General features: G+C 35.5%; 1 protein-coding gene across 2 annotated transcripts in view; it reads right to left on the bottom strand.

The window, feature by feature from the left end:
• Window positions 1–20,442, bottom strand: part of LOC115449556 (protein trapped in endoderm-1) — a 55,094-nt gene extending 34,652 nt beyond the window's left edge. For both annotated transcript variants that reach the window (XM_030177409.2, XM_030177411.2), the window contains exon 1: window positions 20,290–20,442. The gene's annotated coding sequence lies outside the window, so the exon portion shown is untranslated. The remainder of the gene's footprint in view (window positions 1–20,289) is intronic.
• Between the last annotated feature and the right edge of the window lie 210 nt (window positions 20,443–20,652).

Below are 20,652 nucleotides of genomic sequence, written 5' to 3'. Positions count from 1 at the left end.
TATTAAACAGAGGAAACCGTACGGGACATTCGCTGAAGATTATTGAGATTAATTGGACGATATTGGGGGTTAAAAGGGTTAGTCATTGCGATATAATTATAAGACAGCTGTAAGAGTAGGATGGAGCGGATGTGATAGATTATTGCAATTGAAATTATATATTCTAGGTATATTCTACCGTGCTAAGCGCAAAAGCGGTATTTCAGGGAAACCTTATTTCAAGATAATCAAGGTTTTGTAAAGTAGTTTTATAGTTTTGTATGTAAAACTGAGATAGAGAAATTCTTTAAGTTTTTTTTAACAAGTTCAAACAAGATACCGTTATTTTCGTAAGTTCATTGGATGGGTAATTCTTTATATTCAGATTTTGTTATGATGTTCCTACTACAAATTGATTCAAGAAATTCAGTCTTTAAAACTCATTGTAATAGATCCAAGAAAACATAGAATTAATGAAGCATTTCGTAATAATGTCAATGAGATAACGTTATAAGAAAGCTAATTAAAGCAATAAGTAACAAATGAGACGCCAGTGTCATCAAATCAATAAACATAACGTTTAGTATCATGATTTATGTGCGTTGGACATTTCACTATATTGCTATCGTAAAGTGCTAGATTTATTAGACATTCTAGGGTTACTAGATTTGGGAGGAAAATCAATTTAGAACAAGTCTAGCCTAAAACTCAAAAGTTTATAATAAAAAAACTTAGTTTGAATATTATAATTTTACAGATAATAACCACCGCTTGAAAGGCCATCAATATCTAAACAACAAATATACCGAAAATTAATTATATAAATATTTGGAATCATAAAATTGTTCTGCGTCGTTTCATCTAAGTTTGGTATCTCTAGGACAATTTAAATATCATTAGACTATATTTTTATAAAGTATCAATAGTTTAATTTATATATTTTTTTTTAAAATCAAAAGTTTCACTAACTCTTCTCAAAAATGTATTGTCGCTTAGATGTGAAACCTTTCTAGCATCGATTAGTATTTATCATTGAATGAAATAATAATTGGCGAATGTTTGAAACTGCTTACCTACTAAGTTTGTGGTATTTATTTCGGAAAAGTATTCGTTTGTACATGCGTATACAGTTGTTGCATTAATAAAGGAATCAAGCAGTGACGTCTATATCGTGGATGGATTGATGTGATTATACAAAGATTATGACAGCTCCGCCAATGTTTGGATTTGCTGTAATGTTTAGTAAAAATCTTTTACCGGGTGCATTTCTTCCGTTTTACTTCGGACAGTTACGTTTTTCTATCCTAAATCTACAAACAATTATTTTTGCATTTGTTTTATGAAACGCTTTGATGTAGTCATTTTTTTTCTTTAGCATATTAGAAATACGTGATTGTGACCTACTTTTTAAACACGCTTTTCCTTTGGCAACTCACATTTTAAATTGAAATGACATTATTATGATTGCTTTTGAGTACAATGCCCTGGCCAGGAAAATAAAAAACCTTGTAATTTTGTCGTAGAATATGAAACTAATTAACTGACTACGTTAACTTTAAAATGAAAAAGCAATAGTGTCGCCACCAAAGTAGGTGTTTCATTTTCCTGGTAAGGCTATAAATTCACTTATACACATAACACCACCTGCGTTTTCGAACAGTGATTCGAATGTCAGGACACCCCCCTTCACGGTCAATGCAATCAGTATTGACTGGAATTCATAAAGATGTTCCTTTCGTAATTTCTAATAACATCGCTACAGCGGTATGTTGCAGAACGGAAGTATGATTTCTTTGCCCTTGGTTCGACCTGTGAACGCGTAGTTTATATCTGATTTAGTTATTATTCAATTCTTAACAAAAAAGGGCTCCATTACATGAAAGCGACAAAGAACAGCTGACGTAAGAAGAACGTGACAGAATTCGTTATATTAATATTATCAATATAATATAAGTATAATGCTATAAAATGACGGCATAACTATCTACCACGAGCTAAACAGAAGTGCAACCAAAAGTTTAACTCTACATCTTTTAATTCATACTGTTTCTCGTTGCGCTGGATCATTCTATACACAAATGCCTACAGCATGCCATCTTTCCAATCCAATTTCTGTCAACAGTTCTACCAATGTCAAGTTTACAATTTTTCAAATTACCTTTCAATACCATGATTGGCAATTCTATAAAAATGTTGTCACAAACAAAGCAGCTGATGACAGATGTCACTCCAATTCCAACGAGTGTTTGCTAATTTGCTAAATGGACAGCCGATATCAGGCGTCAGTGGTTAAGTGCTGCCCAAATTGTACGTGACGTCAGCTGGCAACGTCGATTGTTTGTGTTAATAGGCTTTAGGAGCTGGTGACGTTTCAGGGACAATGAAAGTAAAGTTGGATTATGGAGTATTGCAAGTATTGATGATCTACAAGATGATTTGAGAGTTAATACCTCCGCTGAGGAGGATGCCCTAAGTACCTATATTTAGGAAAAGCTTGAACAGATTATCGTATAGCTAGTGCGCTATGAAATATGGGTCATTATAATGCTAGTAAGATGTGTTATTAGGTAACCTACAAAACATAGGTATAAGGTGTGCTAGTGTTTAACTAGTTAGACATATCGGCATACCTATTTCTGGACGTCATCATGGGAGTTGGGAGGTAACACCTCGTTGATATTTATTGTATCCACATTTCATTGGTTAAGAATAATTATTCCGCAATAATTGATTTTAATGAGATATTTCGTCATCAACACATCAAAGAAAAAAATTGTGTGGGTTTAAAACAATAATGCAATGAGGTTTATTTGTATAAAGTTTTACGCCTAATTACCATGATTCTACATCGAAAAGCTCGATTCAATTTACAAATAACAAAAATAATTTAACGAACAATGAAATCACTTCTTTATCATAATCATAATTTATAATAAAGCCGACATCTTTTAATATTCCGCACTGCGGCAGACTAAACGCAAATGTATTGTCTAAATACATTGTGATGAGAGAAACGCTTTTGCGTCACGCCGCACGCGCACGTAGACGCAAGAACAGAAAAAATGTATACAATGTCAGCGAAACACGGCGGCGAACCCGTCGAGATTTAATGTCGTACGTAATGCGCTTGTGGGAAGGTCAGTGTGGAAATGATTAGAAACAGTTGTAATAATAAGTTAAATAATTGCTCTTTTGTCTACTTAATTACTAGGCCTTGCAGAATGGTCCTTTAAACTAGAACATAATACTTACAAAGATCAACAACTTATTTAGATAGACTTTCGCATGCACAAAAAAATTTAATGCAAGAATGATGATTGACAATATTATTTCTAAACCTAAAACTTTAACATCATGGTTAGTCTTAGTATGGATATTGATTAATTATTGAAACAGTAGCTAACGCACCCAGTGTAATGCCAGCTTCATAAATTCTCTTGCAAGTATAATCTATTTAGCTATTGAGACTGTGTCTTCTCAATTATTTTATGGTCTGTTGAAAAAGCTGTCCGTCTTGTCATAACTTTCCACTTTCTCATTAAATCTCATCTGAGCTCATCTCAGCGCCAATGTTAACATGTAATATAGATTTTTGGAATAATCCACATCATGATGCAAGATAACCCAAATATTAACTAATATTGAAAATTACCGATTTGTTTAGTTTCGCAACATTATTTGATTATTTTACTAATATTACGTTATAAATCAGGTTATTCTATAATAGTCGGTTTACAAGTAACGTTAAAGTACACATATAATGTGTTATCAGTGGAAACATAAACAGTATTCAACTCATCGACCTTGTATCGTGCATCTTTGAAGTCCAAATTTATAATAACAAAATATCGGCAAATCATAGCCTTTAAATTATTTTCTGTTACATTATCATCATTGTTCTTGCCAAATTGAGTACTTATTTCAAGTATTCACCTAAATATTCGCTTGCAATTCTATATTCAAAAACTATTTCGATCTGATGAATATTTTTAGCAACAATCCATTCTTTGCTTATGTTCTCTAATAATAAAATTTTGGACGAAAGCTATTTATTAACTATAAGGAACTGTGGTATGAAAGAAAGAAATTCATTATGTACTTATAACTTTAGACAAATTAGATTGTTTTTTTAAACTGCGTAGTGTATTAAAGTCTGTATTCTACATTCTGTGATTCTATGCAATCTTATTTCATCACCCATCTTCACTAAGAACCTTATCATTCAAGAAATATCGTCCCTATTTAGAAGCATGTTTCCCCTAAGCTATACGTGTAAATCGCACCCTATATTGGCATTACAAACAAACGACCCTATAGTTTGCACTGGTGACGTTGGCAATGAAAATGGAACTAAATGGGGCAAATATTGAGGGTTTCCTGGGTGGCGTTTGTGCTAATATCTTGATAAACAGGGAAAGGCCTTTGATGAGGCCAAAGTATATCATGCGATCTATTAAAGATGGATTTCTGTATCGAACACCTGTTCCGTAATTCGTATAAATAATTTTGATCATGTAAATAAGAACACTGAACAGGAATGTACTCAGTCCTGAGCAAGGTAGAAGGAAATATGAATGTTATTAAAATTCAGACCAAATCTATTTATCTATAAATATAGTATAACAAAACAGAAGAACCCGGTGTTTGTACATTGAAGAGTATAAATCAGAGATTTTTAGAATTCTTTTGTTTCATTTCGTTCGCTAGCGCATATTTCCGGAATTACTTAACGGATTTTTATGTAGTTTTCACAGGTGAGCGAGTATAATAGAGACAATATAAGCTTACTTAATTTATTAAAATCAGCCATCGAAAAAAATATGATCATTTAAAAATGTTTGCAATTTACTTTTAAACATAGGTTAGAATTTTTCTATGCAGTCTGAAGCTGTGGGTAATAAATCTATAAATCACTAAAATAGTTGTTTCGGTGCAGAATTTCAAACTTAGACCACCCGTTTCAAAACCGGCTAGTTTACTATACAATATTGTAGAAAAATATATTTTCGTCTTATTCGGGTCAACATAATATAAAGCATGTGGTCCTAAATAAACAGCTTCACAGCTGACGCAACTGAAAACGCTAGATTACACAGCTAGACATCTAGTATGGCGTTGAAATTGTAGGTGTTTATCTTTTTATAGAGTAAAACCTGCTTGTATTCGAAAGAAAAAAAGAAAGGAAGTAAGAAAAGTATTTTATTGGTTACGGACATAACAAACATACATAAGTATTATATAAAAAAAATAGAAAATAAAGCACCCTTTACAATTATAACCATAATACAACTCAATCATTTTAAAGTGAGTAATATATAATATGACATCTACCCTGCTACTCAGCATAATTCGCATCATGAAAAGTTATTGCTTATGAGCAAACTGCTAGAAGAATCATGAATGAATTGCTAATCTTAAAAAAAGGTTATTGGCACTTGAACAGATATACTGTGGCCGCTGACCGTCTCATTAAGATTACGAAGCACTGCGAGGAAGCCACTGTTCATTAGCTTTCTATAAGACAGTGATTCCAAAGCGTTAGTTCTCACTTTTGACAATATCTCTTTCAAAAGTAAGTTCTGCGTACATGTTGACATCCTCTTCGAGGACAATATATATTTTTATAAGGTTATTTTTCATGTAAAATTTTCAAAAATAATCCTAAGGTCGCACAATAAAGCATCGCACGTCCGATCTGACGCAGTATCTGACGTCCCACATTATTTCCTTGAACATTTTATTTACATAGCACAAGTACATTTTACGTAATAAATCACTCCAATCATAAAAATATAAAGTTACTCAGTTTAAACGATTGATCTCTAGATGTGAGTCATCAACCATTTCCGGACTTCTTGAGTCATGAGCTTAGTCAGCTTAGGTACCGGCTGAAAGCCTGGAGAGAACTGACTTTTATCTTAATAACTGTACAGCTCATTGCTATGTTAATGAAGGTGAATGACCTGAAGGAATTTGGTGACTGTCATTATTTTTAAGTTATTACTTAGCTAACATTAGCCTATCATATAGTACAGATGTTCCCAAACGTTTTTTTTTTCCCATAGACCACTTTCAAAATTTTGCGGGTTCCGGTAGATCGCCTGCAGCTACATTTCTAGTATATTCCCCAGAATAAGCAAATTTTTAAATGTAACAAAGGCTAAGCTTATTAATATATTACCTGCCTACATTTATAGGTGAAGTCAAGCCAACATTTTAGTTCTTTACTATCTAAACTAAAAAAAAATTCGTGGATGAGACTTACGAATTGTGAACTTTCATTTTTTGGTCACGCAAACGTAGACCCCCGTCGAGTCTCCTGTGGACCCCTAGGGGTCCATCTGGACTACTATGGGAATCAATAATATAGAGAGACTACCTGGGCAGCAGTGGCGAAAGGCGAACTTTTTCAAAAGGGAACCCGACACTACGTATAAGTACTAATATGCATTAATACGACCTGCAAATCGTTGTAATCATAATTAGATCTACACAAATTCTACATGAAGGGAGGCCGGCAGGAATCGGGTTATATGGACCCTTCGCCACAGCTGGGCAGATATCAATATTTTGGCTATTCTTGGTTGAAAGATGCAGCACAAAGTGAGTTATTCGTCTCGTATTTGAGTTTACTAAACTATAACTATTGTATTTAGAAAGCTATACCCGGATCAAACGATCAAATCATTAACAGTTTCAAAAACTTAGATGAATTTTGGGAGATGAGTGTATATGTGAGGCCAGTCTAGAATATTTTAGCGTGGAGGAAATTACTGTCAGTCTCCGAAATGATAATAGTGACCCACATAGTGTCATATCATTATCTTTGCGAATATTGTATCGTAGGCGGACTTGACAGCCTTTAGGTAAATTTAATATACTTGCCCGCCTTTTTAAGGATAGGCAGAGAAGTGGTGGGCTTTTTACATCAGTAACGACTATTGGGGATATAAATAAATTAATTATGTATATTTCATGTTTTAAAAATTGTATATTAAGGCGATACCTCAAGGTCCATTTTCATACATTTTGTTTCACCTTTAATCTGGGTAACTAAACAAGTATTGGCAAGTAAAGAATTTAAATTCACGTCTAGTTAGTGATTAGTTCTCGCAGTTGAAAGAAAAACGTAAAAATAATTAATAATCATGGATATTTCTGCCTTTAAAATTTCGTCTTATTAAATTTTAAAGGCCGAAATATCCATGATTATTAATTATTTTTACGTTTTTCTTTCAACTGCGAGAACCAATCACTAACTAGACGTGAATTTAAATTCTTTACTTGCCAATACTTGTTTAGTTACCCAGATTAAAGGTGAAACAAAATGTATGAAAATGGACCTTGAGGTATCGCCTTAATTATATTGTAAGCTGTTTAGCTTCCTAAAATAGGAATTGAACTAAGATGTTCAAGTTCGTCAGACATTGTCGCTACAATATTTATGACACAATAAACCTACGCAAATATTTTAAAGCTAAAAACAACAGTAGCAAATCATAATGGAAATAGCAGAACGAAATGTGCTACATTATTTATCCGCATACGATCAATGTCAAATATAGCTTACATGCTACTAGCAAATAACAACCATATTAGTAATTAATTTACTAACTAGGTCACAATAACTGAACTAAAGATAACCAATTTGTTATTTCGGTGTCGGAACGCTTTGAGAGCATACTAACAAGATATGAACTTCTAGTCTATGCACTAAGTGTAGCACTAATTACTAGAAGTGCATCGGTGCCCCAGTTATCGGCGCGTAACCCGGTGCTTAATGACTCGCGATAACGCTGTTGTGTATGTAGTCTTTGGTTCATGGTTTGTACCCTTTATGAATTTGGATTTGTTCTCGGCTGTGCCTGTATTAGTCTTTTCCAGAATAAACGATCCATTGTAGGGTTCTCGGAAGAAATTGTCTACGTGTTAAGTTAAAATTTCATCTCATGATGTGGTTACATCCAACCTACTTTTTACATCCAAACTCCTTCATAAAATTTTAATGTAAATGTCCTTCTTGTATGTAAGTATGATGGGACTATGAATATTGTCTTATTGTATGTGAATCTAATGTTCTATAAATATATTCGTGAGTGATTTTGATGATGGTTTATCGGGTTCAAACAGGCTGGCATAATTGTGTCGACTGGCGAGGGGTCTTTCGTAGTTGACATTTTTTTTTACCCTAATTCGCTTAATATCAGATGCAGTGGCGTCGCGTTGCTATGCATGCATAAAAATACTTCTAGGTCTATTAATAAATGTTGATGATTGAAATAGGTATCTAAACGGTTTTTACAAGGGAATTTAAATGATGTATATGAAAATGATACCCATGATGCCTCTCACTCTTCTGACGTCAGTCAAAAATCTATTAATTTGTACATACCATATAGCTCCTAATATATTTTAATTATTGCTGCCCATTTCATAACTAGGATTGCTACGTGCTATTAAAATCAAGCGGCCCGTAAAACTTTATGACATGACGTAGTCAGGGTTGTCACATTTGAGAAAGTACTAAATATATGGTTGACACTAATAGCGAGTCGTATGAAAGCTATAAAACATTTTTAGCTGGACGTTAAAATATTCACATAATTTAAGATCATAGTTTTATTCCAGAAGGATAAAACAGAGACGCAGCAAATGCATTTTTACTTTAGCTAAAATTAAAAGTATATATTTCCGTGATGCCCCTTTTGAGTTTTTGGCGCTTTCCTAGGAGCTGACGCTCCGGGAAACCACCCACTCCACTTCAAAGGGGCCGCGGTCAAGTAGAAGCTTTTGCCACCAAGGCTCAGAGCGTGTCCCCTGACCCTTGACGCCTGGAACAGCCGCTCCGTTCACCCTATGGACAGACCGGCCCTGACTTCAAGGTCCCTTTATTTCTCAAGACCTCAAACTAAAAAGGGTTGCATAAACAAGATTTTCGCAATATAAATTCGCGAAAACGAATACACGAACGCTATGCAGAATAACATTTCCGGTATCGTATTATTTAACGTGTTGAGTAAACCATCGGATTGATTGATCACCCGCTCCTGAACTAGATCAAGCTGAGGTTTTTTACGCCATTTTCAATAGAAACACGGAATGCACGGTTATGTTGGCGAAATTCAGACGTTTAGAATGTCATGTTCAGTTCAGATTTCTCAGAAATACATTAGCAGAATATCTTGGAATTGTTATTTGCTATCGGAGGTAACACTAAATGCCCTGCAACTTTTTTTCTTCCAGAGTTATACTAAGTGTCTTCCTTCATTCTCTTCCGTAAACGACAATACACGCAAATCCTAAGGTTAGTGTGGCCTATGGTTCTGGTTGTGCACATAACATTAGATGGCGGCGTTACATTACAAAATCGTACTTTCTATTACAATCGTAGGTAATCTTTCTGAAATAAATCGTCTGAGAAGAGTAACTAATGTTTTAAGAATCAGAATAGTAATTATTGTAATAATCTACTGCTTTATTGGGTAAGTATATACCACATCTTGCTATACACTATATAATAAAATAAATGCGGAGGTTTTTGAGAATGTTTAGATGTTTGTATGTTTTGATATTTGATCGAAATAAATTCAGAAGCAGCTGAAAAGATTTAAGTGAAATTACAGCACATACATAGACCATGTGGTGACTAGACACATAAACTTCTCTATAACTTGCTCCTATGGCAATTTCTTTTCAATTAGACTATTATTTAGATAAATGGCGATTTGAATGTATACACTGATTTGGGGACTTGAGTTTAGACTGTAACAAGAAATTTATTTAAGGCGAGCGTAGTCGCGAGTAATGCGGATATGACAAACAGGATTTAGACCGCGGCTCCGTCAGCGTCAAAAAGTATTTCTGGCATAGAAAGTAGCCTATAGCACTAAGGAGTAATGTAGCTTCCCATTAGAGCAAAAAATATCAAAATCGGTTTAGTAGTTCCTGAGATTAAATCATTCAAACAAAATCTAGCTTTATATATTAGTAATGATATAGATTCGAATATAGAGAAAAGTAGAACACATAAAAGGAATTATCACATTACGATTTCAGCCAACTGAAACTTAATAAATGCCGCTGAGATATCGCTTTTACTACCTTAAGATAATTCAATTATGATTTTAACTCAAAATACCTCTCTTAAGCCGCGAGAATGTCCAGTTTCATATGATACAGCCTTACTTAAAAAGTGGTACTTTAAGGCAAAATAATTCTAAAAATGGAGCGAATATTTCAGTAATTGAGTTGCCGAATTCGTAAACAAACCTATTTGTGTCGCCCAGGCGTTTTTAATTAAGAAACGTATTGCTAACAGTTGAGTTTCGTTTTAGTGAATTAATAACTTTCATCTTTTATTGCGTGCCGAATGTTTCTTGACATGTTTTAACAAGAAATTAATTTCTATTTAAAAACACGTGTACGTTATCGGTATTTCGCAATATTTAATGGAGCGGTATTTTTATATTGCCATTTTCTACCTTGGTGGCGTAGTTATATGACTGCAGTGCTGAGGTCTCGGGTTCGATCCCTAGGTTGGGCAAAGTGATATTGGGTTTTTCTATTCAGTATCAGCCTGGGGACTGGAACTTGAGCTCGATATGACGATAGGGTCACCCCTTATCACATCATGGGACGGAATACACGGCGGAATGTGTGTACACCAGTTGTGCCTCTGCCTACCACTTTGGGGATAGAAGGTGTGATTGTGTGTGTGTTTATTTACTTGTTAGTTTTGCATCCGTGCTTATTTTATTGGTAATCGATACTATTATATAAAGCTGAAGAGTGCGTTTGTTTGTTTGAACGCGCTAATCTCAGGAACTACCGGCTCAAACTGAAAAATTCTTTTTGTGTTGGATAGTCCTTTGTTCGTGGAGTGCTATAGGCTATATATCATCACGCCATTGCCCAATAGGAGCGGAGCAGTAATGAAACATGTTGCAAAAACGGGGAATATTTATTAGTTTTGAGAGCTTCCGTTGCGTGCGCTGCGTAAACGGTTAAAGTTATGCAACAATGATGTACGACGGGATTGTTCCTCTTAAAAAGTTCTACAAAAATATATTATAAAACAAAGTCTCCCGCTGCATCCGTTTGCCGGAACGTGTTAAACTCAAAAACTACCCAACGTATTAAGAAAAAATTTGGTATGGAGACAGTTTGAGACTCTGAGAAGAACATAGGCTCCCGGGAAAATATATAGCGTGACATTTATAACGAAATACTTTAGTCCGAAACACTTTATAACACGGGCGGAGCCGCAGGCAAAAGCTAGTCCTAAAATAAAATCCATATTTATTTACAAATTATAAAATAAAGTACCCCGCTCAGTAGTACCCCGACATCTTCTGTAATCTGAATGCGATAAACTTAAAAACTACTGAACCGATTTCAATGAAAATTGTCATGGAGATAGTTTAAGACCCCGGTAAAGATATAAGCTACTTTTTACCGCTAGGAAATATGTAGCGGGATATTTATGCCGTTAAAACTTCACGCAGGCGGAGCTCCGAGAAAAAGCTAGTAATTCAATAAATCTTTACATTTTTAAGTTACCTATTACGTAGTTTGATACCTACAAGGGCAGATAGTGTGAGTATCAAACTTTCGCAACAAATCATCGTCGGTTCTGCGACACAACTCTTTGGTCTCACCAATCGAACTAAATCCGTACGTAAACGAAAACACCGAGGTGTGTTGTACACGTTGGTTGAAGCGAGTGCCCGAAATACCACCACTTGTTCAACAAGCAGCTGTCTCTTACGTCACCGGCCCGCAATCAAACAATCATGAAAATAAATAATTATTTATTTATGTATTGTTTACGGATGTTCTTGAAGCTGTATTGGCATGTGGAATTTTTTGAAATTCTGTTTAAGGGAGCGCAGGTGTAGTGGGTAAGGATGGGTAAGGATTTAGCAATGGGGGTTGCATGAGCGCCGTAGGGGGAGTGCAAGGAGGTGCACTAGCAACCCCCTATCCGGACCAAATTCCAAAAAAAAGTCACTGAATGACAACGGGAACTATCGACTACAGAGGTTTTTGTTAAAGTTTCGCAAATAAAATGAGCGATTTTAATTAAAAAAAATATATTATGTAGTACCTACTTATAGTGTGTAGATGCAGCGTGCATGCACCTCCTTAACAGTAATCTTGACGGCGCCCATGGGGGGTTAATGCCAGGGTAGCAGCCGTTCGTAATAATTGAGCCAAATCTTCTTACATTGTAGGGGTAGGTAAGCAAGACGAAAAATTGGACGCGAAATAAGCTAAGCCATAAACCTCAATATAATAGTCTGTTCTATTGCGTTTGTGATTCTTACATGCCATTGCTTTAGGAGTATTTTATAATCACATTTTTCAAAGGCATATATTTTGGTATTGCCCTACTAACATACAAGTAGTATTATCTATCATTTTAAATCTCTCTGCCGATCTCATCCAGCCGCTTCAGAGTTCAGACTATGTACTTCAAGTAGTTCAGCTTACGATTTTGATAAATACTTAGTTTGAATAGATAAGTACGAGTATATCCTCGAGCATCTTTGTGCACCAAAAAAACATTTATAAGATATGCATAAATTGATGTATTGTTTCCATTATTTCTTTAAATTGTGTCAAATTTTGGAGATATATCCGGATTAAAGGGTATAAAAATATAAATCAATTGAAATAGTTTTTAATCGACTTCTAAGTAGTGGTTAGCTTTTCATCATATTTTTTTTATCTATAATTTTTACCTCATGGTTCGATATAAAAGATTACCTAGGTTCGGAATGGTACTATTTTAACTGGACTTAAGACTTCAAAAATTCAAAGGGGAGCTCCTAAAAAAATCTAATTTGTTATAATAGTTTAACAGAAACTTTCTCCCATATGACCCTTGTACCATGATATAATGTAAAAATATTCTCACCGCTGCGCCGCACGCCGCGTCTGCATAACATCTGAACTTTACGTGGCGTTTCCGCATATCGAGCCAAGTGTAGTAACACTTTCTGTTTTTACTCATCTGGGAACTCCTTCCCTTATAGGCGTGTTTCATTCTCTAACGGGGGGTGGTAGTCCCGAATTAAGTTTCGTAAAATCTTAAAATTATAGTCAAAATTTAGATCGAATGGGTAGCAAATTCAATTCTTTTAATGATTGACGAGAACTACATTACTCATATGAGGGTACGGTAGAGAGTATGCTCTATGCTATTGAGAACACGGCGATACATTATATAAATATTACAAGATTCCTGTTCGAACGAGTCGCGTTATGGGGCCAAGTAACAAGCCGACAAAACTAATTCTAGAATAAACTTGGTGATAATGTATAATAAAATATAATTAAAATGATTTACGCACGCACGTATCAGTTATCTGGTTTGCAGTCCAGTGATAGCATTTGACCGGTTGATAACGTCAACACCTCGTTAGTGGACACCTTCACAACCGTATTAGTAGATGTGGGTTGGGAATTATGATCATAAAATAATAATAATAATATCAGCCCTGTATTATATACTTGCCCACTGCTGAGCACGGGCCTCGTCTACTATTGAGAGGGATTAGGCTTTAGTCCACCACGCTGGCCTAGTGCGGATTGGTAGACTTCACACACCTTCGAAATTCCTATAGAGAACTTCTCGGATGTGCAGGTTTCCTCACGATGTTATCCTTCATCGTTAAAGCGAACAATAAATTCACAAAGAATACACATGATTTTTTAGAAAAGTCACAGGTGTGTGCCCTTGGGATTTGAACCAGCAGACATTCGTCTTGGCAGACCGTTCCACACCCAACTAGGCTATCGCCGCTTGTAAGTAAGATCATCTATGTTAACATTATTATATTGTATAGGGGCATGACAAAGTGACCACCTGCACCTGATGGTGAGTGAAGTAGGAGGCCAGATAGACTGGCGGTTGACGAGAGATGATTACCCTTGCCAGTCGATATTATTATGCCAGCCTGTTTGAAACCGGATACACACATAAGAGGTAAAGTTTAATTGCACTTATGAATAATGAGCCAATTCTAAAATTTCAGTAATTGAAATAGTAAAATAATTGAACTTGAAATTTGCCTGTTACTTAGTAAAAATCGTACTCCTTTAATATAAAATCGGACGTGATCTTTTCATTAGACTACTGAAATCGGGTTATAATTTTGGTCAATATAAAATATAAATTAAGCAATGAAAACCTTTGCAGGTGGGGCGTTACGGGAGCTAATATTTGACGCATTCCATTGAGTGTAAGCAGTACAGTGCGTATAGATCTTTTAACTCAATGTTCAGACTTGCATTTAAAGTAAGAACAGAGTTCTAATAATAATTTAAAGCAAGATGACAAGATGGTCGTGTCGTCGTCCAATGAAATTAAAATATACTTATTTATAATAATAATAATATAAAATTATAAAATATGCATCCATCTATAATTCACAAAAGTTGTATACATGAAATCGTAATAGAAATTTGAAATCCTGTTTTTATCCTTAAAGCAAAGGAATGTTGTCAAAATTATCAACACTGTCAGGACACATTACTGTCTATGACGTCTCAATATTCAAAGTGGGTCAGCGATACCACCGGCCGGTCACTTAGTGCCAACAGCCACCTCTAATCACTTACATAAACACTAGAAAGTATATCGCACATCCAATAAGCGATATCGCAAACGACTGTATACAGTGTAGCTTGGGATTTGTACCTATTCTAATTTCTGAAGGTCGTGCTCCTGAAAGGCCGCTAAGGCTTATGAATTACCAACTATCTTTTTATTACAGTCGGTTTTTGGCTTCTCTTAAGACATTCGGAACTGACAACCCAGTGAAAACAGTCAAATGATCCGACAAACGGGTAAGTGTTCGGCCGCTTGTTATTTTTCCACCTCGACCAGCTTTTCAAGGTTATCTGGTGTTTGTATAGTATTCCCATTTTTTTGGCCGAGCTAAATATCACCCATGCGTGTAGGTCTGCTAAAAAATATGGAATACTTCTAGGTGTCTTGCTGCTAAATTGATACCTCGCAAGTCCTCGTTTATAATAGCTGAGTAGGTACACCTTACACGATGTTGTGCAACGTCGCGATCTACAGCGATGCTCTAGCTTCGATGTGCGATAAGTTTTAGGATTACATTCGGTTTTGAATGTCGAATATGCCTAAACTAGGTTTTGGATTTGACTTGGTTCGATTATCCATATTCTGGGTAATACGGTGTCATCAGTTATCACAGTAGCTTGACGTCAAACGGTTCTGTTGCACGACATAATTCTAACGAGGGTTAAATTTTGAGTAAATTTTTATAATTTAACCATAGATCAATGTTGGGGAAATTTTTCTAACAAAGGCCTCCTTAGGGGATTTTCTTTGACAGCGTAATAAGTGGAAAAGAGGGGAATACCTCCACACTCTGTGTACCATGACGTGTCTACAGCACGCTTTATTTTGGACATTATTCCTTCTAAACATGAATTTTGAATGTTATTGTACTCCACAGATCTCAGCAGATGGTACCATAAATACAATAGGTACATACTTAATACAAATATTATAGAAATAACAATTTATTAGCCGAGTTCAAAGACTTCGATGTAGAAGGTATAACAGATCGGTCGCCACGCGATACATCAAATATTTAATGAAGATATTATTAGCCTTGTTTGATACCCATTTTGGGTTGTTTACAAATATTTATGATACATTCACACGTGTTATGTATCAACAAAACGTGTATTTACTTTACAGGGATTAAAGAATTATTTGAAATATCTGTATTCATTGAACAGTGGCAGTCAATATTTATTAAAATTATTCTAAGTCTGAGTACAGATTTTGATCATCAGACTAGAAACTCATTCACATCACGCCATTATCCCCAAAACGGTAGGCAGATGTACAACCAGGGTATCCAATTTTCGCCCATACTATTACCAGTAACAGTACATCTAAATAAAGGCAGTAAATCAGCAAGAAGCAAATGGATAGTGTGTCACCTGATAATAAGTGATAATCGACGCTCATGAACGCTTACAACACCAACGGCGTGGCGCGTTAATTATCTTTGAGGAAAGTTATTTTTTTGTGAGTTACCCGGCCCATTCGCAATTATAGCCAATGTGTAATATCTACCGAAGAGTGTAAAATAAACCTAGTCTTCAGTCCAATAGTTTTTAATTCGCCTTATTGATTAGGTATTTTTCATTCCACCCTTTAAAGTCAAAACTGTCTACCCGCAGTAGCAGGTAGGATATAAAAACAAAAGCACATCTGTTGTTAGTTTACTAAAAAACTATGAACAGGTGGACGTGGCACGCGCGCCACGCTTATGTGGTGTGCTAGGGGCTGGGTAAACACTTCCTCTGTGTTTAGGAGACCGTAACGACGGGAAGAAATTAAAGCATGTTCACAAGATTACATTGTAAATTCGTAGTAACAAGACAATATGAATGTACTATGTTTCCATTGTGTAGATTGTAGAAGAACAAAACAGTACTAGAGCGTTAATTTGATATTGAACGAGGACTGGATTACTAGTCTTATGACAGTTCCATGCCTGAACATACGAACACCAGTTCAATCTAGAACTTTTATTCAACCTACTTCATGACACTTCTTGACTTTTTCCTTTGCCGTTACGTCAATTATGAAAATATCGTGATGATATGGCAGGTCAATGATTGCTATAAAGGATTTATATTGGCACGCGAATCGCAAATGTATTCAGATCACGATAGCTAAGAGTTATTACTTCAATTATGATTTGTCTTCCTGGTTACGTTACATAAAGATTGCAGCGAGAATCTGAATAGCCATGGCGAATTGTCAATTATCTGATGTATTTGAAAACACTTCGTGTATTTGGAACTGGAGTAAACAGTGACTATGGAATAAAACCCGCTGTAGTGAATGGTTTTGGCCAGCTGGCGTCCAGTAAAGCAAGGGCGCAGAACCTTCAGGAGTCGGAGTAACCAACGTCTCGTTAACCGATCATATTGCTAGGAATTTGTACCTCATAAATTCGCTTTAAACCCCAACCCAAACTTCATGTTACATTTATTATAAAAACAACTAGTAAACCCATAACATTAATGGAAGTTATTTTTCGTCATTGTTAGCCAAGCTGAGAACTTAAGTGGCGAAGATAATAAAAAATTTTACGAGCCGTCAGCGATCGGCAATCGTCAGTACGTTCTTGTTTATTCCAACTGTTTTATGGACACCGTTTCGTAAGACTTCCTCGATGCTTAAATATAGATCCTGTTGGAATGTCTGGAAATGGTTATATATGGTATTTTAGATTTTATTACCAAGTTTGTAACATTCGAAATACTGTAGCTGCATTCGTAGGATGCGATTACCACATTGTGAATTGTGAGTTAGGTATTCTAAACATTCTGAGGGTGTCGTAGAAAGCAATCAGCGACTTTCAAAATTTTTGAATAAAAAGTAAATTTAGTTTTCAGTAGAATGTGTGATGGCTTTCAATTATATTGCTATTGGATTGATCAATTATATTGCCTTTTATCGGAAAAATACTCACCAAACTTGCAGTCGTTTTTTTTTATTCTAATAAAAAAAATCCTTACTCAATTCACACCTTAGTGTAAGAATTTTTTAAATTGAAGCACATTTTTAAGCTCATATTATTTCTGTCCACACACTCTTTTTTATTCGTTATAATTTTCACAACAAGAAAGTGTTTTATTCAATATGCCGTTTATTTACGCACTGCTCATGAATTCGTTCGCAGAAAATACATATTTTATTAGGGCAAAAATAATTGGAGAATTTTTATAGCTGGTAATCAAGTGGCTCACGTGATAGTGGGTGGTCACTATGGCCCATAAACAGTAATCGCACAAGATAGGGTGCGTTGGGGTAATACCGGATCACAGGGTAAACCCGTTGTTCAAGATTAGTACTAAACTGTAGCTGTAATTAATACAAATGGTTACTAGTGGTGCATGTAATAACATTTAAGACTATACGTTTTAGGAAATGTCAGGTTTAGCAGTATTCTTACATAACGTAATTCGGTATTACCCCAACGTATCCTACTTAGTATACTTAATACCTATAAATCGTGAGTGCGTTTTATAGATTTCGCAGTCTTAGTAAGTAATTAATTCCAATTCCTGTATAAAATGTAGCATAACACGAATTGTTGCCTCAAAGATATCCTACTCAAGCTTCGTAACGTCAGTAGTAAATTTCGTGATACCAAACCAGTCGAAGTCACTCGGGTTCGAATCAAAACTGGTTTCTTCCTACCTATTGTACTATATATTTAAATTTTAACCCTTGGTAAGAGTGTAGTATTTTTATACTTTTGTCTGTACTTCACGACTGTCCAAACAGAAGCAACGTCGATAACTTTGAAAAGCAAAGGTATGTTTGGCAGTGCGCAGTCTGCGTTATCCTTAATAAATAGGTACCTTGACACACACTCACGCCTTTTATCTTCGAAGGGGTAGGCAGAGGTGCAACTGGTGCTCCCACTTTCCGCCGTGGGTGATCCGTCCTATGATGTAATAGGGAGCAAGACTAAGACGAAGCGGCGATAGCCTAGTTGGGTGTGGAATGGACTGCCAAGACGAATGTCCGTAGGTTCAAATCCCAAGGGCATACACCTCTAAAAAATCATGTGTGTATTCTTTGTGAATTTATCGTTCACTTTAACGGTGAAGGAAAACACCGTGAGGAAACCTGCACATCTGAGAAGTTCTCTATAGGAATTTCGAAGGTGTGTGAAGTTTACCAATCCGCACCAGGCCAGCGTGGCAGACTATAAGGCCTAATCCCTCTCAGTAGTAGAGGAAGACTATCGCCATATCGGGCACAAATTTCAGATTCTAAATTGAAAAACCCAATATCACTTTGCCTGACCCAGGGAACGATCCTGAGACCTCAGAAGTGCAGTCGTACCGTAATACAATTACCCCACCGAAGTAGTCAAGCAGTGGGTATCTTGAGTCTCATAATTGTTACTTTTTTATTAGCATTATGCGCATGAAAGTGGCGATAGGTGAAATTTTCGGAAAGGGAACGCAACACAACATATAGGTATTAATATACATTAATGCGATTCTACATAAAGGAAAGCCGGCAGGAATCGGGTTTTGTGGACCCTTCGCCACATACTTAATGAACACATTGTACTCGATGGTAAGCGGAGTAGAGTCCAGGTAGGGTGTCGACGGACAAGGGATGTTATCTGAACACTCACGTCGGCCTGTTTAAAACCAAACCTTGCCTGCTGATCGCGGAACGCGACGCACTTACGTGGACGTCTATGGCCTATACGTTGTGTTCTGTGATCAATGTCTAGGGGAAACAAGTATCCTATAACTATCAATTTTACTGGCTGTAACGTCTGTCAAACTTAACACAATAGTTTTTGTGTGTCGCTGCTGCAAAAAATGAGAGTCCACAATTCGTAAGCGGGAGTCCACGAAAATTTATCTGGTAAAGTACTAAAATGTTGGCTTGACTTCACCTATCAACATAGGCAGATAATATTGATAGGGGTCGTAAGGCTCGGTGATCCCAACATAACTGTTCAGGCGCCCCCCACGATGACTAAACGGTAGTGGTAAAGAATTTTCTCCGCCAAAACCAAAACAAAAGGTCCAACGAAACCAGCAAAATTTTGAAAGTGGTCTATGAGAAAAATAAGTTTGAGAACCTCTGGTATAGTGGATGCAAATAGTACCATACGGATTCATGAATACGAATTTACCTACTTACTTAGTTCTATGGAATATTATAAATGAACTATAAATCTGTAAGGCGTCAGATGACGAATTACTATACCTGTGATAATTTTTATAGGAAATCTATTACGTATGGGACTTATAAGACTAATGAAAATAATTATTCAATGAAGAAGGTACAAAGTATGAAATTGCAAAGTTCTAAATGCAGTACATAATTACCTAAACTTTGCTTTAAAAGTTTTTATATGATCTACGTACTTAAATTTTATGTGTTAGTTTATCCAATAGATGGAGTTGGAAGGAATATATTGTGAATCTTTGTTTACCCTCTACTAATAAAAATATAATAAGAAATTAACTCTAAACATACACAAACAATATTTGTTAGTAAATGAATATTCAAATGTAATGTTAACAAGACAGAAATAATAATTGATTTAAAGTTTTTATATTAATCATATTGATAAAGTTTTTTTTAGGACATAAATAATTTCTTTTTTTAAGAAATGATTTCAAAAACTTTTTTAGCCAACAATTTATAAAACATGAGTTATAGTAATTAATTAAGTGGTAACGTACAAAACATAATAAACTTACCAATTTATTTTGATATCGATGATTTACAACAAATAATTCACTGAGTTCACAACACGCAAAGTTTCACTCAATAATAATAGTGCGTACACACACAACCATCTGTCGCGTCCACCCAGCGCCACTGACTCGCGCGCTTTGCACGCGCCATGCATGATGCGCGTCAAACGCACAGCGGAGAAAGGTGCGCCCCGTAAATTAATTAAACCTTTTTTAAATTAATTTCTTTATATAATTGATTAATATTAATTAATCGACAGTCGATGACAGATTTACAAAAAGTATTAAATACTACTATGTACTAATTATAAATATGTTCCGCCATTATGTATTTATTTTATCTTTTTAATTTATAAATATTTGTAC

Source organism: Manduca sexta, chromosome 15 (genome assembly GCF_014839805.1).
Source record: "Manduca sexta isolate Smith_Timp_Sample1 chromosome 15, JHU_Msex_v1.0, whole genome shotgun sequence".
Taxonomy (NCBI): domain Eukaryota; kingdom Metazoa; phylum Arthropoda; class Insecta; order Lepidoptera; family Sphingidae; genus Manduca; species Manduca sexta.
The sequence above is the reverse complement of the archived record's forward strand: the minus strand, read 5'-3'. Positions and strand labels throughout refer to the sequence as shown.